This window comes from Thunnus albacares, chromosome 24, assembly GCF_914725855.1.
Source record: "Thunnus albacares chromosome 24, fThuAlb1.1, whole genome shotgun sequence".
Taxonomy (NCBI): Eukaryota; Metazoa; Chordata; class Actinopteri; order Scombriformes; family Scombridae; genus Thunnus; species Thunnus albacares.
Window position 1 is genome coordinate 7,611,436 of NC_058129.1, and position 14,402 is coordinate 7,625,837.

Sequence of the window (14,402 nt, forward strand, 5' to 3'; positions counted from 1 at the left end):
CAATCCCCTCACGGCCCATGACTTGATTTGCATTTAGAAAAGTCAAATCTGGCCTGTCTCCTGTAATTATTCATAAACTTTAAGTACAAAGTAAATAGCACATGAAGAATTCAGCAAGTGGAGTCCTGACAAAGCTACTCTTTGCAAGCATCATTTGTATGCAAGAGGCAGCGCATGGAAGCTACAAAACTGAAGCTTCACTGTCGTAAAATGTTTGAGAATGTATGGATTCGAAATCTTTATACCTAAATGATGACTTATCTGAATACACAGCTCTACAGCATGACTTAAAATTAGAGTTTTGGCTCAGTGACAAGTGATGGTGTAAATGCTGGTGTGTCAGATTGCGGCTTCAACGTATCCATGGTCTTCTGGGAGTTATCCTTTTGAAATGTCAGCGTTTAACTGATGATGTTGCTCCCAAAATGGTCGCTTCTCTTTGGGATTTTCTCTCAGGCTTATTAGCACACTGGCTGTGGCTCATAGATGGCTGAGGGATCCCATAGGACAGTTCAAAGTGTAACGAGGTTAATTAGCAAGAACCACGACCTAGACTAAAGAACACTGCTCATAGTATAAATGTAAAATTTGTGGGTAATTTATAACTCTTTAATTGAAGACATTAGACAAAGAACTATATAAGTCAAACAATATACATCTAATTTACTTTTATCTAAAGTGGATTTTGATTGAAATAGGTTTTTCGAGGCCAGCGCCAATATTTAATTAGCAGAAAATCATATATTTTACTGCATCTTTAAATTTTACAACATGAAATGTTCCAATGAAACCCAGGATCTGATCAAGATTACAAATTAGAAGCACTTATCACTGACAAACGTGTAGATTTATATTCTTTAACCAGTATATATGCAACTAATCTGCACACCATCCATCATATCAGATGTGAATATTTTCTATCAGCCTGATAAAGTGGTCTACCCTTACTCTGGAACAGAATGTGAAGGCACATTTGGGATCAATCCATGGCACACCAGGAGATAATCTATCTGTGATTTACAAGGCCCACACTTCATCTTGGACACATGTGTGACATTAACGGTATTGTAAAGTTTTTATATGAAGCTCTGCCAACGTTGAACAACTGTCCAAATAGCCGTTACCCAAAAGACATCATTCATATCATGTAAAGTTAAATTTAGAGCCCAACCTGCAAAAAGAAAAAAAGATGAAAATGTGGGAACGAGGAACGAGACCAACATGACCACCAAACTGCATGGAAATATGTGGTAATAACAATCAAAAAGCTTAGACATAAATCAACAAGGGTAAAAAAAAAATATCTGAGCTGCTCATGTATTCAGCATAATCCAGCCAGAAATCCCTGCCCACATGCCTTACACACACATATACACACACACGCACACACACACACACACACACACACTAGATTAAGTCCATAAAGGTGGTTTAAGGATACATTGGTCATGCAGCCACCAGTAGAAGGTCAGCGTCTAGAGGACTGTTCCCTACGGCAGTAAAGAGAAAGGTTTTAAGGTCAAAAACACAACAAGCACCCACACAGAGAAACAGAAAGTTGTGTGTGTGTGTGTGGGTGGGTGGGTGGTTGAGTAGTTCTTGTATGTGTGGTCAGCTATTAAAACAAAACTGAAATTATTTCATTTGTGGTCTTGCGGTTGTTGCTGCACATTCCATTAGCATATACTTATTTCCCTGCCTGCATGAGTTTATGTACAGCACATGTGTGGCACTGTTGACACATGCGAGTCATGTTGAGTAGATTATTGGTCTCCCAACCTTGCAGTATACCAACATCTGTTTTCCATTGCATGTCTTGAATTATGTATCTCCTCACCTGCTTTTAGCGCACAGTTGGTCGCACCGCTTTACAAACGTACAGTACATATAGTGGATGTGAGTGTGTTTTTATAGGTTTGTGATTTCTTGTAATGTTGCAGTGCACTGGGAGGTCACTTGTGAAGACTTCATTAAAATTTCAGTTCATTATTTAAAATTATAGCAATCATTTTTCTCATCAGCCAGCATTTGGGAGGTTTATTTTAAACTTAAAATGCAGGATTAGCTCAGAGATTTCTGTTTAAAAAAATGAGAATATTTACATACAGTTTATAATCATCATTTTTATTTTCCTTTTTTTTAACCCATACAATTGTGATATACTATATAACAGTCCTTTAACATGTTCCACGTCTGTAGAAATAGCATCGCACTGAACAGTCGACCCTTTGTTTCTGTAGTGAATTAAAAATGAGAGCATAGGTGTTCTGTTATCCCGTAGCATAAAATAGCATTTCTATATTTGCTTTATCATCTGCCTCTAAATTCCCAATTGAGATCATGTTGAGAGCTTTTCAAATAAAAAGGCAAACCACAGCATCCACTTCCCTGCATGTATATTTCATGCTCTCTGATTCCCATACTGTATTTCTACATCTGTATAAGTCTATATTTTTACCTTTTCCAAGCAGGTCCTCTGAACAATGCAGCCTTTGGCTCTTAGGAAGCATTAAGGTCTGGCAGATGAATCGGAAAAATCACGCTTCAAGAGGGAATGAAAAGCTCTCAAAAGCCACATGAAATCTTAAACACTTTTTCAGCGCTTTTTTTTTTTTTTTTTCTTTTCATTTGGCGAGCGGTGCTACCACTGAACAAACTTAAAGGTTTCACCGGGTGGGTATACAACACTTATATTCTGTTTGGAGCTTGTATGACTTGTTTCTCACCAGGTGAGAAATGTTGACTGTCAACAGGTCGAAACCCTTAAGTGTGAAGAGCACAGCTGGGAAAGTGAGTGTTTGTCTTTTTTTTTTTTTTTTTTTTTGAGAATGAAAAGAGTTTGGTTGAAATTTTTATCACTGAGAAAGTGTGAATAAATCAGAGATTGTAGTGCTTTCAGCCACATCAATGACTCATTATAATGCTCACATTATATATACATGATCACAACTCGGAGCTTACAGAGAAGTGCCATCTTTTTCCTTTAAAAGGCACTTTAAGCATTTGTAGGGCCGAGCTACTAATGTGCAGACCTTGCACTCAGATAGATTAAAATTCTCACTCTACCTTGATTTTCCACCTATCGTCACTCCTGTGTAGCGAAAATAGAAAATTGAGTTGTCTTACCCACTTTATTTCAATTCAGTGTGCCAAGGGCATATTCATGGTGAATTTTCTTTGGTCCTAATCCTACTGAAAAAAACTTTTTTTTTTACAATTTGATATTCGCTCTGTTAAAGTTTACTGCCTAATTCTAAATGAACCAGAAATTATAAAGCAAATAAATAGCTTTAGTTGATGTGTAGTGTGTGACTTCTGCTAAGCATGATAGACGTGCGGGAGCTTTTTAAATGTAATAGACCGTTTCTGGCGCACATAACAGTGGAACACATGAGGAAATATTCTGCTGTACTGTAAGTTTCATGGCTCATTTTAGGTTCAGTCTTCCAAGCACAATGCACAGCTGCCACTTAAGTGTCAAATACGGACTCTTTCAATCCATGAATCATAATGCATTGAGGTATATTTTAAAGATCTTTTCGCTGTGTTGGCAGAGGAGAAAAATTTGAAAATATGTGACATATCATCGCCATAAAACATTATGACCAAGCCTATTACCTATTTACACACCTAGCAGACTTTTAAAGCTGTCCAATATTCACTTCCCTTTTACTTCTCCCCAGATGTCAAAAACCAAAACAATGAGCTAAAGAGGCTCAAAAGCTTTGTAGAACTGCAAAGTAGGGTTATAATTCTCTATGGATCTGTTGAATGTTTCAAAATCAAACATTCAACAGACTGTTATCTGATCCATTGTTTATCTAAAAATATCGATTGCTGTAGCTTTAAAGCTGACTTGATGTTCTCTCTCAGTGTGGTTATTTGTTCTGCTGACCTTAAGAGGTTCGATTGCTCTGAACATACTTCTCCTGAACTCAAGATTCACACCATCAGCTGTAAGTAGATGAATTCTAAATCATTTGAAATACCTAAAAAATATATTAAATCATGTCTGCCAGGTCATGCAAAGGGCAATTTATGCAAACCTGTCCTAAAATTAGCTCCGTTACAAACTTTGCCGAAAATCCTCTTGCAAGGGTTGATTTAATGAGCTTATATTTTGTGCTGTTTCCTCCAGTATGGAAATGTTTTTGGCAGATGGTGCCCCCCCAAACACGTTGCACTTTCTCAGGGGCAGGTGCAGTACGATAGGCTGTTTTTCACCGCTGATGAAGATGACACACATATACAGTGCAAGGGCATGTTTGCATGCCACAGGACAGAGGCAGGCAGATGCGGCCCGTTTGAAGTAAATGTGGAATTGATGTTCGGATCTGTTTGTAAAGAGGCAAAACATCTGTTTGTTACACTAACCAGCAAAATGCCATGTGTCTCTGCTCCTCTGAAGCATGTGGACCCACAATGCAGGGATGTCATGCAAAGCTTTTTCTCTCAACTACTTTTTTATAAGATTTGGTGGAAAATCGATTTCTGAAAGATGAGGAAAAATTTAAAAAACAAATTCCAGAATAAACAAAAGGCGAAATCCTTCAATTAATCTTTCTATCGGTGATCTGACCAGACCTTCCATGAGCTCTTAATCCTATCCTGGGACTCATCCTAATATGGGATTGAGAAATTTGGTTGTTTGGGCAAGACTCACAGCACACACACACACATACATCACCTTAGTCACTTTTTCCACTGTATTTCAAGGAGCTTGTGGCTATCTCGAGCGGTTTTCTGGCAAGTCTAAAGCCATAGAGTTTTCTTGTGCTCCAACTTTCCAGTAGTCATCTTGTGTCTGCACATGAAGAGATGAGGAGGATACCGCTGGATTTCAGATGTCAACTTTTGGCAAACCCTGTCTGGTTAGTACGTCTCTTAAACTCATAAAGCATGAGAAGATATTTACCAGGACATTCGGTAGAGGTGGCCTGGAAGTTAACAGTGTGGCGTGACCAGCATGATGAGTGTGAAATGACTTAAAATTTGAAACATGACTGCCCTTTTCATCACCGGAGCAACTCTGATTAATTGATTCACACAACAGCAGATGAATAAAATCTGTTTTGCTATTTTTTTCTCAAGGCTGACAAAATCGTTGCATTCAGTACTACAACCTAAATATGGTAAAGTATGTAACATACAGTATGTCTACTGTGTCGATAACATTAACTCAGTAGTCGGCTTCAATCTAGAGAAGAGGAAAACATTCACTGTAATTCTATCCAAGATGAGGTTTTTTTTTATCAGCATATGTATAATTTGGTTAAGTAAAAGCTTGAACTATCACTGAAAAAACACTAATTTGCATGAAATTGCATACTCTGTGGGAGTCCACAAAGACAGTTTCTCATTCATTGTTAGTACTTTAAACAGATACAGAATGACGCAGCAAACTGAGGTCTTGGGAAATAGCGCGTCAGACACAAATTGATAGCAGATGTGACTTAAGATCTTTGGATTTACCTTCTAGAGGCACATTGACCAAATGATCACTTTGGATTTCCATCAGCAATTGACAAACACTGTTTGACATATTCAGAGCTAAACCGTCATACGATTGCGGTCATGGTGAAAACAATAAGACGGTTGCACACTATCAGGGAAATGGGAAGGTCTGGATGCTGATGCAGTCATTTCTGACTTAGTGAAAGACCACAGATGTGGACCGACACACCCTTCTCAAACCACTCACTGAATATTTCAACTCACTGAGGACATAAAGAATTTTAACTGGACTACTTCTGGCAAAACTGTAAAAAAGTAGGAGAGTATGATTTTATTCCACATTGATCACACAGCTTTTGCTTTGATGCATAAGGGGAATAAATAATGCAGCAGTGTTCTTGTAATGTTCTTAAGGTATTACAGGCTGGGTTTTTCTAAAAGCAACTTGGGGCACAGAGAAAAGAATCTGAATACTGAGTGTGCCTTTAGCAAGCCTGGCCTTGCTACAGTAGGACAGCACACTTAAAACGGCTCTGATTTCCTGTCATTCATCCAAGGATGATATGTTGTTCACAGGAATATGGAAACGAAATGTTTCAAAAGCCTGTGTGACCATAAACACCATGTCATCAGCCTTGAAGACACCTTCAATTCCTTATAAGCTGCTTAATTCAGGTATGAGGAAGTGCAGTCAGCACTTTATCCTGCTGGTTCTTTTGAGATCTACTATCCAAGGCCAGGCAGGTTTTTTGTTCTATAAAGATCTGAAAGAGAATACAAGAAGAGGTGTGAGGTTAGATGCTTCTTGAAAATGAATAAAAAGGTGAGAGCAACCCACAGGCTGCATTTGAGGACATCTTACCAATATTTACAGTCTTCTGTAATCTGCGTCTGTGCTGTTGAACTGCAGAAGTCCACAGCTCCCTCTGCTCTCTCTTTGTCTCATTGACAAAAAATAAACTGTCAACATCGATTGTGATTTTTATGGTGCTGTGTGCAGCATTTTAATGCCAAGACAGTAATTCTGATGTATTTGTAAAAGTGCTGTAAACAAATGACATTTTTGCAGCTATTAGTCCCATAGCTGAAATCTGCTGGATCCATTTATGGTTCAAAAGAGATTACTTTATGATTGATGTTTTATTATATGGGTAATAAATTATTTGATTCCCACTGCATTTCTCTAACTGCAGAGTTTCGGCTTCACATTAGCTGACTTTGTCTGATATCCACCGCCAAAGGCTCTTGTCATCTATAGTCCTCGTTCTGGCTATTTAAACCAAAAGCAGGACAGGGGACACTGTGCACAAGAATAGCATTTATTGGAAATGTGGTCTTATTTTTATGAGAAACATAAACCAAAGTCCTTTCATCGTTATAGGTTGTTTCTTTGCAGAGGATATGGATTCCAGCAGGGTAAGACAGTTTGCAGGAAGCCCCTAAAGAGTGATTGGCGATGTGCAGCATGCAAAGTTTCTATGAAAATGAAAGACACTGATGCGCTCCACAAAACCAAAAAGGCTTTTTCCACGCTAGTGTCTCTCTGGGACAAACTGTACTTTGGACAGTATGCAACATGTTAGCATGTTACAGTTAGTAATATTTTAAAGTACAGGAGTTTGCTAAATTTGTTTTGACTGAAGTGTATAACAGGAATTTTCGACATTATCACAAAAGAAAACATTGAAATTGGACTATTATGCAAAAACACATTAAATGGCAGCTTTTTTAATGTCTTTTGGTTATGGTTATGACAAATAAACTATGGTTTGTTAAAGGTAAAGTTTGTATTTTAAAACACTGGGTTAAGGTAAGGTAAAGGAGATGGTTACAGTTAAATAAAAAAATGAACATGAGGCGTTAGATTGGGAATGGACAGAAATTCTGGTCTCTTGCATGTGACCCTAATATTCATAACCTTTGCTTTGCTGAATAAAGGAAAATTACCTCCTGCATGGTGCAAATTTTGGCATTGCACGTGAATTGTGTGCTGCAGGTTCACCCAATATGAATGTAATACCTCTGGATACTGGGCGGCCTGTTGGTGGAACTGGAACTGGAAGGTCAGAGGATTTCTAAAGTGTTAATGGTTCCTCCTCTGGTGATAATGAATGTCTGTAGCATTTCATGATAATACATACATACATTAGCTGTTGGAATATTTCAGCATAGACCAAAGACAGTCTGGCTGACTGATATTGCCATATCTACAGCCACTCCCGGGACTAAAAATAACACAGCAAAGGATCATAAAAGAGATCATATCCCAGAGGGGAATACCCCATGACAAGTTAGACGTGCCATAACCAAAAAGCTATACGGTAGATTACAAGCTTCTGTGGCTTCTATGCCGAACAGTTAAGTAATTCATGAGGAATTCTTTTCTTCCTTCCAGTGAGAAAGGAGACAGAGAAAGAAAGAAAAATCAAATGGAAAAGTGAAGGAAAAGATGGAGAAAAGAAGATGGAAAAAGTAGAGAGCAGACGACAGACTGCTCAACAATGAAACATTAATATGCCCGCTGTGTACAGAATGGGTAATTCTGCACCTTTCTGCCAGACTCATTTCCTGCTGTAAAAATGGAATCATGCATACACTACACTGTGCATAGAAATCGGTTAAATACATTTTCACAATTTTTTACTGCAGGCATGTACATTTTTGTACAGTTTCCTCAGGCTTCATAAACACCAGACTGGCTGTGCTGTGACACAATGAAAATGTCAGTAAGTTTCCCCTCTGATGAAAAGCAAAAGCAGACCACTTCCCTCGGAAACCAGCAGAGAATTCAGCAATCGTGTCGCTGGAATGTTAACTGCTAATGTTGTGCGGCGCTTGATTTGTCTGATATGCTGGGGAGTGGGAGGAATTGGCAGACGTACATGTAGATGAGGATGACATGGGGGAGGACGGTACTCAGTGGCAGAAATAGAGGCGTGCAGCGAAGATAAGTATGAGCCATACGCTTAGTTGATGGGTACAGCAATAAGTGGCTTTGTTATCAGTCTCTTTATGCTCGTTAGCATTATGGAATTAAACTATTTCTGAACATTTTCCAAGCTCATGACAGCAGAATATGTCAAAGTTTCCACCATCACAGACTAAGACAATGAAAGGGTGTAGAAGTAGGAGAAGAAAAGTGAGAACGTGTACAATATGCAACATTTTCCACAAAATAACTTCCAAATAATTTTAAAATATCTGTCTTTAGAGGCAGAAAGTCTGACCAGGATATTGAAAAGCATCCATAAAAGAAGAGAACGTGCTGAGGAGGAGAGAGGAAGTGTAGCAGAGTTAGTAGTGGCATACTAAAAGAGGAGCAGAAGTGACAGCCAGGTTCTTATATCCTATAATTATAGCACTGCCATCACATCTCCTCTCTTCACCTCCTGTTCTGTCGTTTCTTCCTTTTTAACCCCCAGCCTCTCACTTCCTCTACACAATCGCTTCCTCTCTCCTCTTCTCACGTTTTCTCCCCCTCTTCCCTCTTGCACTGTCATCTGTCATTCCCTTACTACTCCTCCTTTTGCCTCCTCCTGCTCTTCCTGGAGAGATCTGGGCCACTTGATGTTTGTGCTCACCCATGGGAAAGACTCGCCTGTTAGCTCACCCAGAGGGTAAAGTCCATCTGTGGACTGCAAGAGAACCACTGTTTTGTCGCACAACTGCTCTAGCAAGGCAATAATCAAACCAAATTCAGGCTTAGAGATGTGGTTTAGTTTTGTAAACTACGATTTTTTCCAGAGTTTTCAAATCAAGTGGACTATTTCCAAGGTAAAGAATAATCATTCAACCTCAATATTGTGTTTCTGACTTATCTATGTCCCTACCATAACATTGCAATGAATCAAATCTGAGACACCAGTTTGGGTAACCTTATTAAAGTCCACAAGTTTGTGCAACTTGAGACAAAAACCAAACTGATCAAACTATTACTGCCACAGTTTATGTATGAGAGTTCCCGCAGAGTGTTCCAATAGAAACTAAATACAGTTTTAATCTCTCCCTCACACTTCACTGTTTATACAGTCACTGTCCCCTGTAATGTGTTTTTGTAAAATTACCTGATGAACAACTGAGATAGAAAAAACAAACTCACCACAAGATCCATTCAGTAGCTGTTCTGGAGCTCACAGTCATATCACATGATCTTCGTCAGCAGATGGAGTTTGCCCAGCTGTCATGGAATTGTAGATGATCAAATTATTTTTTTTGCAGCACTTAAAGAACTTTTTGTCCTTGTTTTCTTAAAAGTTGAGGTTCAAATTATACCATTGACCTTGAGAACAGCAGTCAACAAAAACAAACTCACCACAAGATCCAATTAGTAGCTCATCTGCTTGTGCCATGAAGCAATTATACTAAATCTGCCCCTGTTTAAATGCAGGACAGAGACTGGAAGAGGCAGAAAGTCAAGTATTAAATTAGTTTCATCTGTTACATTTAAAGTGGACATATGCTTTATGTGATTTTTTTTGTCATTTATATACTGTTATGATGTAGGATGTCTATGTTAAACATGGTCAAAGTTCCAAAACTTGAGGTGAACGTACTGTATCTATAATGCTCCCTGCAATTCAAAAGCCAGGGCTTCAGTGTGCACTGAACGCTCTGTTTGCAAAGTTTTTGTTGTTGTTGTTGTTTTTTTAAAATGTTTTTATTGGAAACTGGTGTCATGCAAATATCAAATACAGAATGCAAAACTGTGTTCCAAAATTGTGTCCCTTTTTTTTTTTTTTTTGGTGTAACAGAACAGACCCCCCACCCATTCCAAACTCTCAGAAAAAAAACAAAACAGAAAGATACACACATATAAAAAGAATAAATAAAACACACAGACAAAAGGTGGATTTGGGCTTTTCCACTGTAATAGGATACATCTGCGGGCTATGAATGAGGCAAAAGCAACAACATCAGAATGTTTCTTAGTGAGGCTGGTGGGTACAAGGGGTACCCCAAAGATGGTTATCAAGGGGCAGGGTTCTAGTGTAATATAGAGGGCTACTCCTAACATATTAAAGAAGCAAGACCAGGGCTTGGCTAGTTTTGGACAAAAAAAACATGAATATGATCTGCCAATGATGAGCCACATCTATTACAGGTATTATGTGTATCCAAACAGGTAGCTCCCAGTCTGAAAAGTGAAGCCAATGTGGAAGTGCCTTAAACCTGCATTCTTTCTAATGGCCATCAGGGGGCAACTCCACTGGCTACACAAAGAAGTCTGATTATATGGATGCTGATGAGAAAATGACCCTACTTCTCACTTGATTTATTACCTCAGTAAACATTTTCCTTGTTCAGCATTTGGTTGTAATAAAAGACCCTCTAAGGAGTCGGATGTTCAATTTTTCCAGCGAGTACATTTTGTTTTAATGGTTTTAGGCCTGTTTTTCACTAGCAGAAATTAGCATTAGTATTAGTATTATCATTGTTAACCATAGATTGTAAATGCACTGTGCCGAACCAAGCTAGCAGCTAGTGCTATGGTCAGCTCCACCCTCTCATCCAAATATGGTCACTTCTGGCTCCAAATATCAAACATGGTGCCAGTGAAAATGGCGATGGCGATGGCACTAAACTTGAGGCTTCAAAACTGCAGTCCACAAACCAATGGGTGTACCTGGAAACAACCTACTAAGCCTAGCATTTGTAAGATAAACTCTGTGTAGGACCTTAAACTGAATTAGACTTAGACAGGCACATGAAGATGTAGACTTGACCCTGGCCCGTGCTTCTTCCCACCAATCATCTGTCACTCTGTTTGCAAAGTTTCCTCAACTTCCCCATCAAACTGACATCAGATCATTGACACAAATAGCTTTCCATTTTGTGGCCTGTGTTGGTAAGGTTATTCCACAGGCTGTTCATATTTTTCACTCAAATATATTGGATCTGATTTGGGCTTGGACATGTATGGATGTATTTAAGAAGTTGGCATTTTGAGTAAAGAACAGAAAGAAGTGAAATCCTACCACTATTGTTTGTTTATGTAGCCTCCTGAGCTGGCGGATGTCTGTTGAGGGGCAGCTTCCTGGAGCTAACCAATCAGAACAGGTCGGGCTCACTGGGAGGAGGGCATGAGGGGCTGCAAAGAGGACCAGTGTGAGTTCAGTAAGTATAAATAAGGAATTCTTTGAACTGTTAATCATGCAAAGATATTCCAGTAGAGCCCCAGAATAAAAATATGGACCTGGAAATGTGTGGAATAAGTCCTCTTTAACATTTCCAAAGTCATAGTCCAGGCTAACGTGCTTTAAGACTTGTTTTGAAATGTTGAATATCTTTAGGTCAAAAACGTAACCATAATCAGACCTGAAGCTCACTCAACCCAAAGTGTGTCTTTTATGTTCCCCGAGATCTTCAGTCCATCCAGAAAAGAACAGGAAAAGCCAAGGAAAATCTTCATTCACATCCTACAAGCTGGGCAACATCCACACAACAACTTTTAAGTGGTGAATCAATATTTCACAAAGTCCCCTGCGCTCCACCCTGGGCTGCAGAGGGCCTTCACCAAACAATAGGATGCTGACCTGCATTATTCATCCTTCACTCATTCACTCCTCTCTGACTCAGACAGAGCACACAGGGGATTCAACTTTCCCAAACTAAACTTCGGATAAGAAAACCTTTCAAAACATCGGCCTCTCCATCCTCAAATTGCTGTGGTATTTTGAGTAGTCTCGTACCATCCCTAATAATGTTAACCACGTTGAATAATGCATTAGTGATTCATATCTCAGTCAGGCCATGCCAGAAGCCCCTCGGTTCGACCGAATGTCAATGAGTAAAGTAAACAAAAATTCACTGGGAATTTTTTTTACAATCTAAAGTGATTTCAGTGATTTTGTTTCCAAAAAGCAAAAAATCCAAACATCAGAAGAACTCAGGTTGTAGCATAAATGCTCATTTGATTCATAAATGGGTAAAAAAATCATCCTGCAAATATCATAAATAGATACAGATCTATATTTTAGGTGCACTTCTGTGTCTTCAATCACCTTTAAAGCTAACTTTGGGGATAAAATAAGCGTAACTCAGTTATTAAAAAATGGCTGAAATATCGGCAGCAGATTTTTAATGAACTTGACATTTAATGCTTCACGGCTTTGAGTAGGTGTCCCCTAATGTCTTTTCATAACGTGTAATTAGGCACGGACCTTAAATAATGTGTGCGTGCAAAGGTTCCTAACAGAGGAGATGAGGATCACTCAGCCTCAATCAGTGTATTATCTCTGCTCCACACCATTACTGAAGCTGGCTACCCTAATAGCCTCTGAATTAGATGTGGGACTGATTGCACATTGAATATAAGTGAACGAGGGCAGTGGATGTCAAAAGCAAGATCCAAAGTGACTTTAAAGAGCAAGGTGACAGACACCTGTGGAGGATTTTGTAAATGCAAAGATGCATCACTTATCTGTCTGCACCCTAACATGTCAACTATATGTTTAACAGTATGACGGTAATAGAAGCTCCTACAGGGAGCACGGAAATGATCAAAACAATGATATGATCATTTGCATTTCAGACAATGAGTTTTGGTTATTCACCAGAAAAATGGCAGTATTGACCATCTGTTCAAGCACTTAAAACAACATATGTTTGTCTTTTTTTTTTATGACCTGTTGTGATCGTATAAATACTGACTGTACTCAATGATGTCATTAGGGTTACTGGGGTCTACACATCTTTAAAAGAAAGCCTGCACTACAAAAAGGTGACATAAAGTTTGAAAGATGTGGGTGTTTACATGGCAGAGAAACACTCTGAGACACTATCGAGTTGCATTATGGGAAGTGTAGGACTCGGTGTTTTGGAAGCTTGACCCATACTAAACTCAAAGTCTAGATATCTCGGCCTTTGCTGCACAAATTTCTGTTTGCTTTATCTATGTCTAGCAAGTTTCCTAACTTTATGGCAGTGTCATGCTAAATCACTGCAGTGCCGCTTTTAACCAAGTAGATTTCTTGAACCATGACCTCTAATCTTTACTAAAACCAATTTACCAATAGGATTACACGGATAGAAATAACTCCATTGCAGCTGAATGTCTTTAAACAGGTATAAACCAGTGGAGGCTCGTCCATAGAGGCAGAGGAGGTTGTTCCTCCTCTATTTTTTGAGAGGCAAGAGGGAGATCAAAATATAAAAAAAGAATATTTGATTGAAATAAACCATTACCAAATCTCCATATTATATATAAAATATTTTTTCTCTCGTCTTTGGAAAAAATCCATTATTGAAATTCTGGTTAAAATGCTTCAACAGCAACACCTGCAGGGCAGGAGGAGAAAGGCAGTGTGTGTGAAGTGGTGGTGGGGGGCAGTGGGAGAGAGTGGGAGGAGTGGGGGGCAGAGGAGGACGGGCTCCTGCTCTCCTCCTCAGGGCGGGATCTCTTACATCAATTTAATATACTTCATTTTTTTCACGCTAATCTATGATTGGCCAAGACACGTAAAATGAGGCTCCAAGGGAGGACGTCGTCTCTAACCAATCAACAACCAGAATGTAATATTGACATCGCGTTTGTCCAATGATAGTCTCCAGATTTCATCTTCAATTCTCTCCACTGTAAGGCAGAGTAGCAGCTGTGGATAACGAGCAGTAGATAGCTCCTTGCGTTAGCCAACGCAACAGTTAGCTTGTTGTATCAGCCTGAAGGACTCTTTATACATCCATGGAAGGACTGTTAAGGACTGTTGTTAAGCTAACAGGAGAATATATTTGGACTGTGCAGCGCAGGAGTGACAGGACGCCACCAGGGAGGCTGGAGAGAGAAGCAACTGAAGAAACAACCAGGAGAGTTAGCTTGTTTGTCATTGTTGCTAATGATATCAGACTGGTTAACCAGCAGCCACAAAGTTCTGTTAACTAACAAACAAGACGAAAAAACAGCCACAAATGGACGTTATGACATGAATACTTCAACTCCATGAAAGAAAGAA

The 14,402-nt window shown here is 39.1% G+C and overlaps 1 long non-coding RNA gene across 1 annotated transcript in view; it reads left to right on the top strand.

Annotated features, from left to right (window-relative positions):
* LOC122976305 overlaps window positions 1-13,529 on the top strand; it is a 214,338-nt gene extending 200,809 nt beyond the window's left edge. The window contains exons 8-9 of the long non-coding RNA XR_006400897.1: window positions 11,451-11,568; window positions 11,814-13,529. This is a non-coding gene — a long non-coding RNA (uncharacterized LOC122976305). The remainder of the gene's footprint in view (window positions 1-11,450; window positions 11,569-11,813) is intronic.
* The last annotated feature ends 873 nt before the right edge of the window (window positions 13,530-14,402 follow it).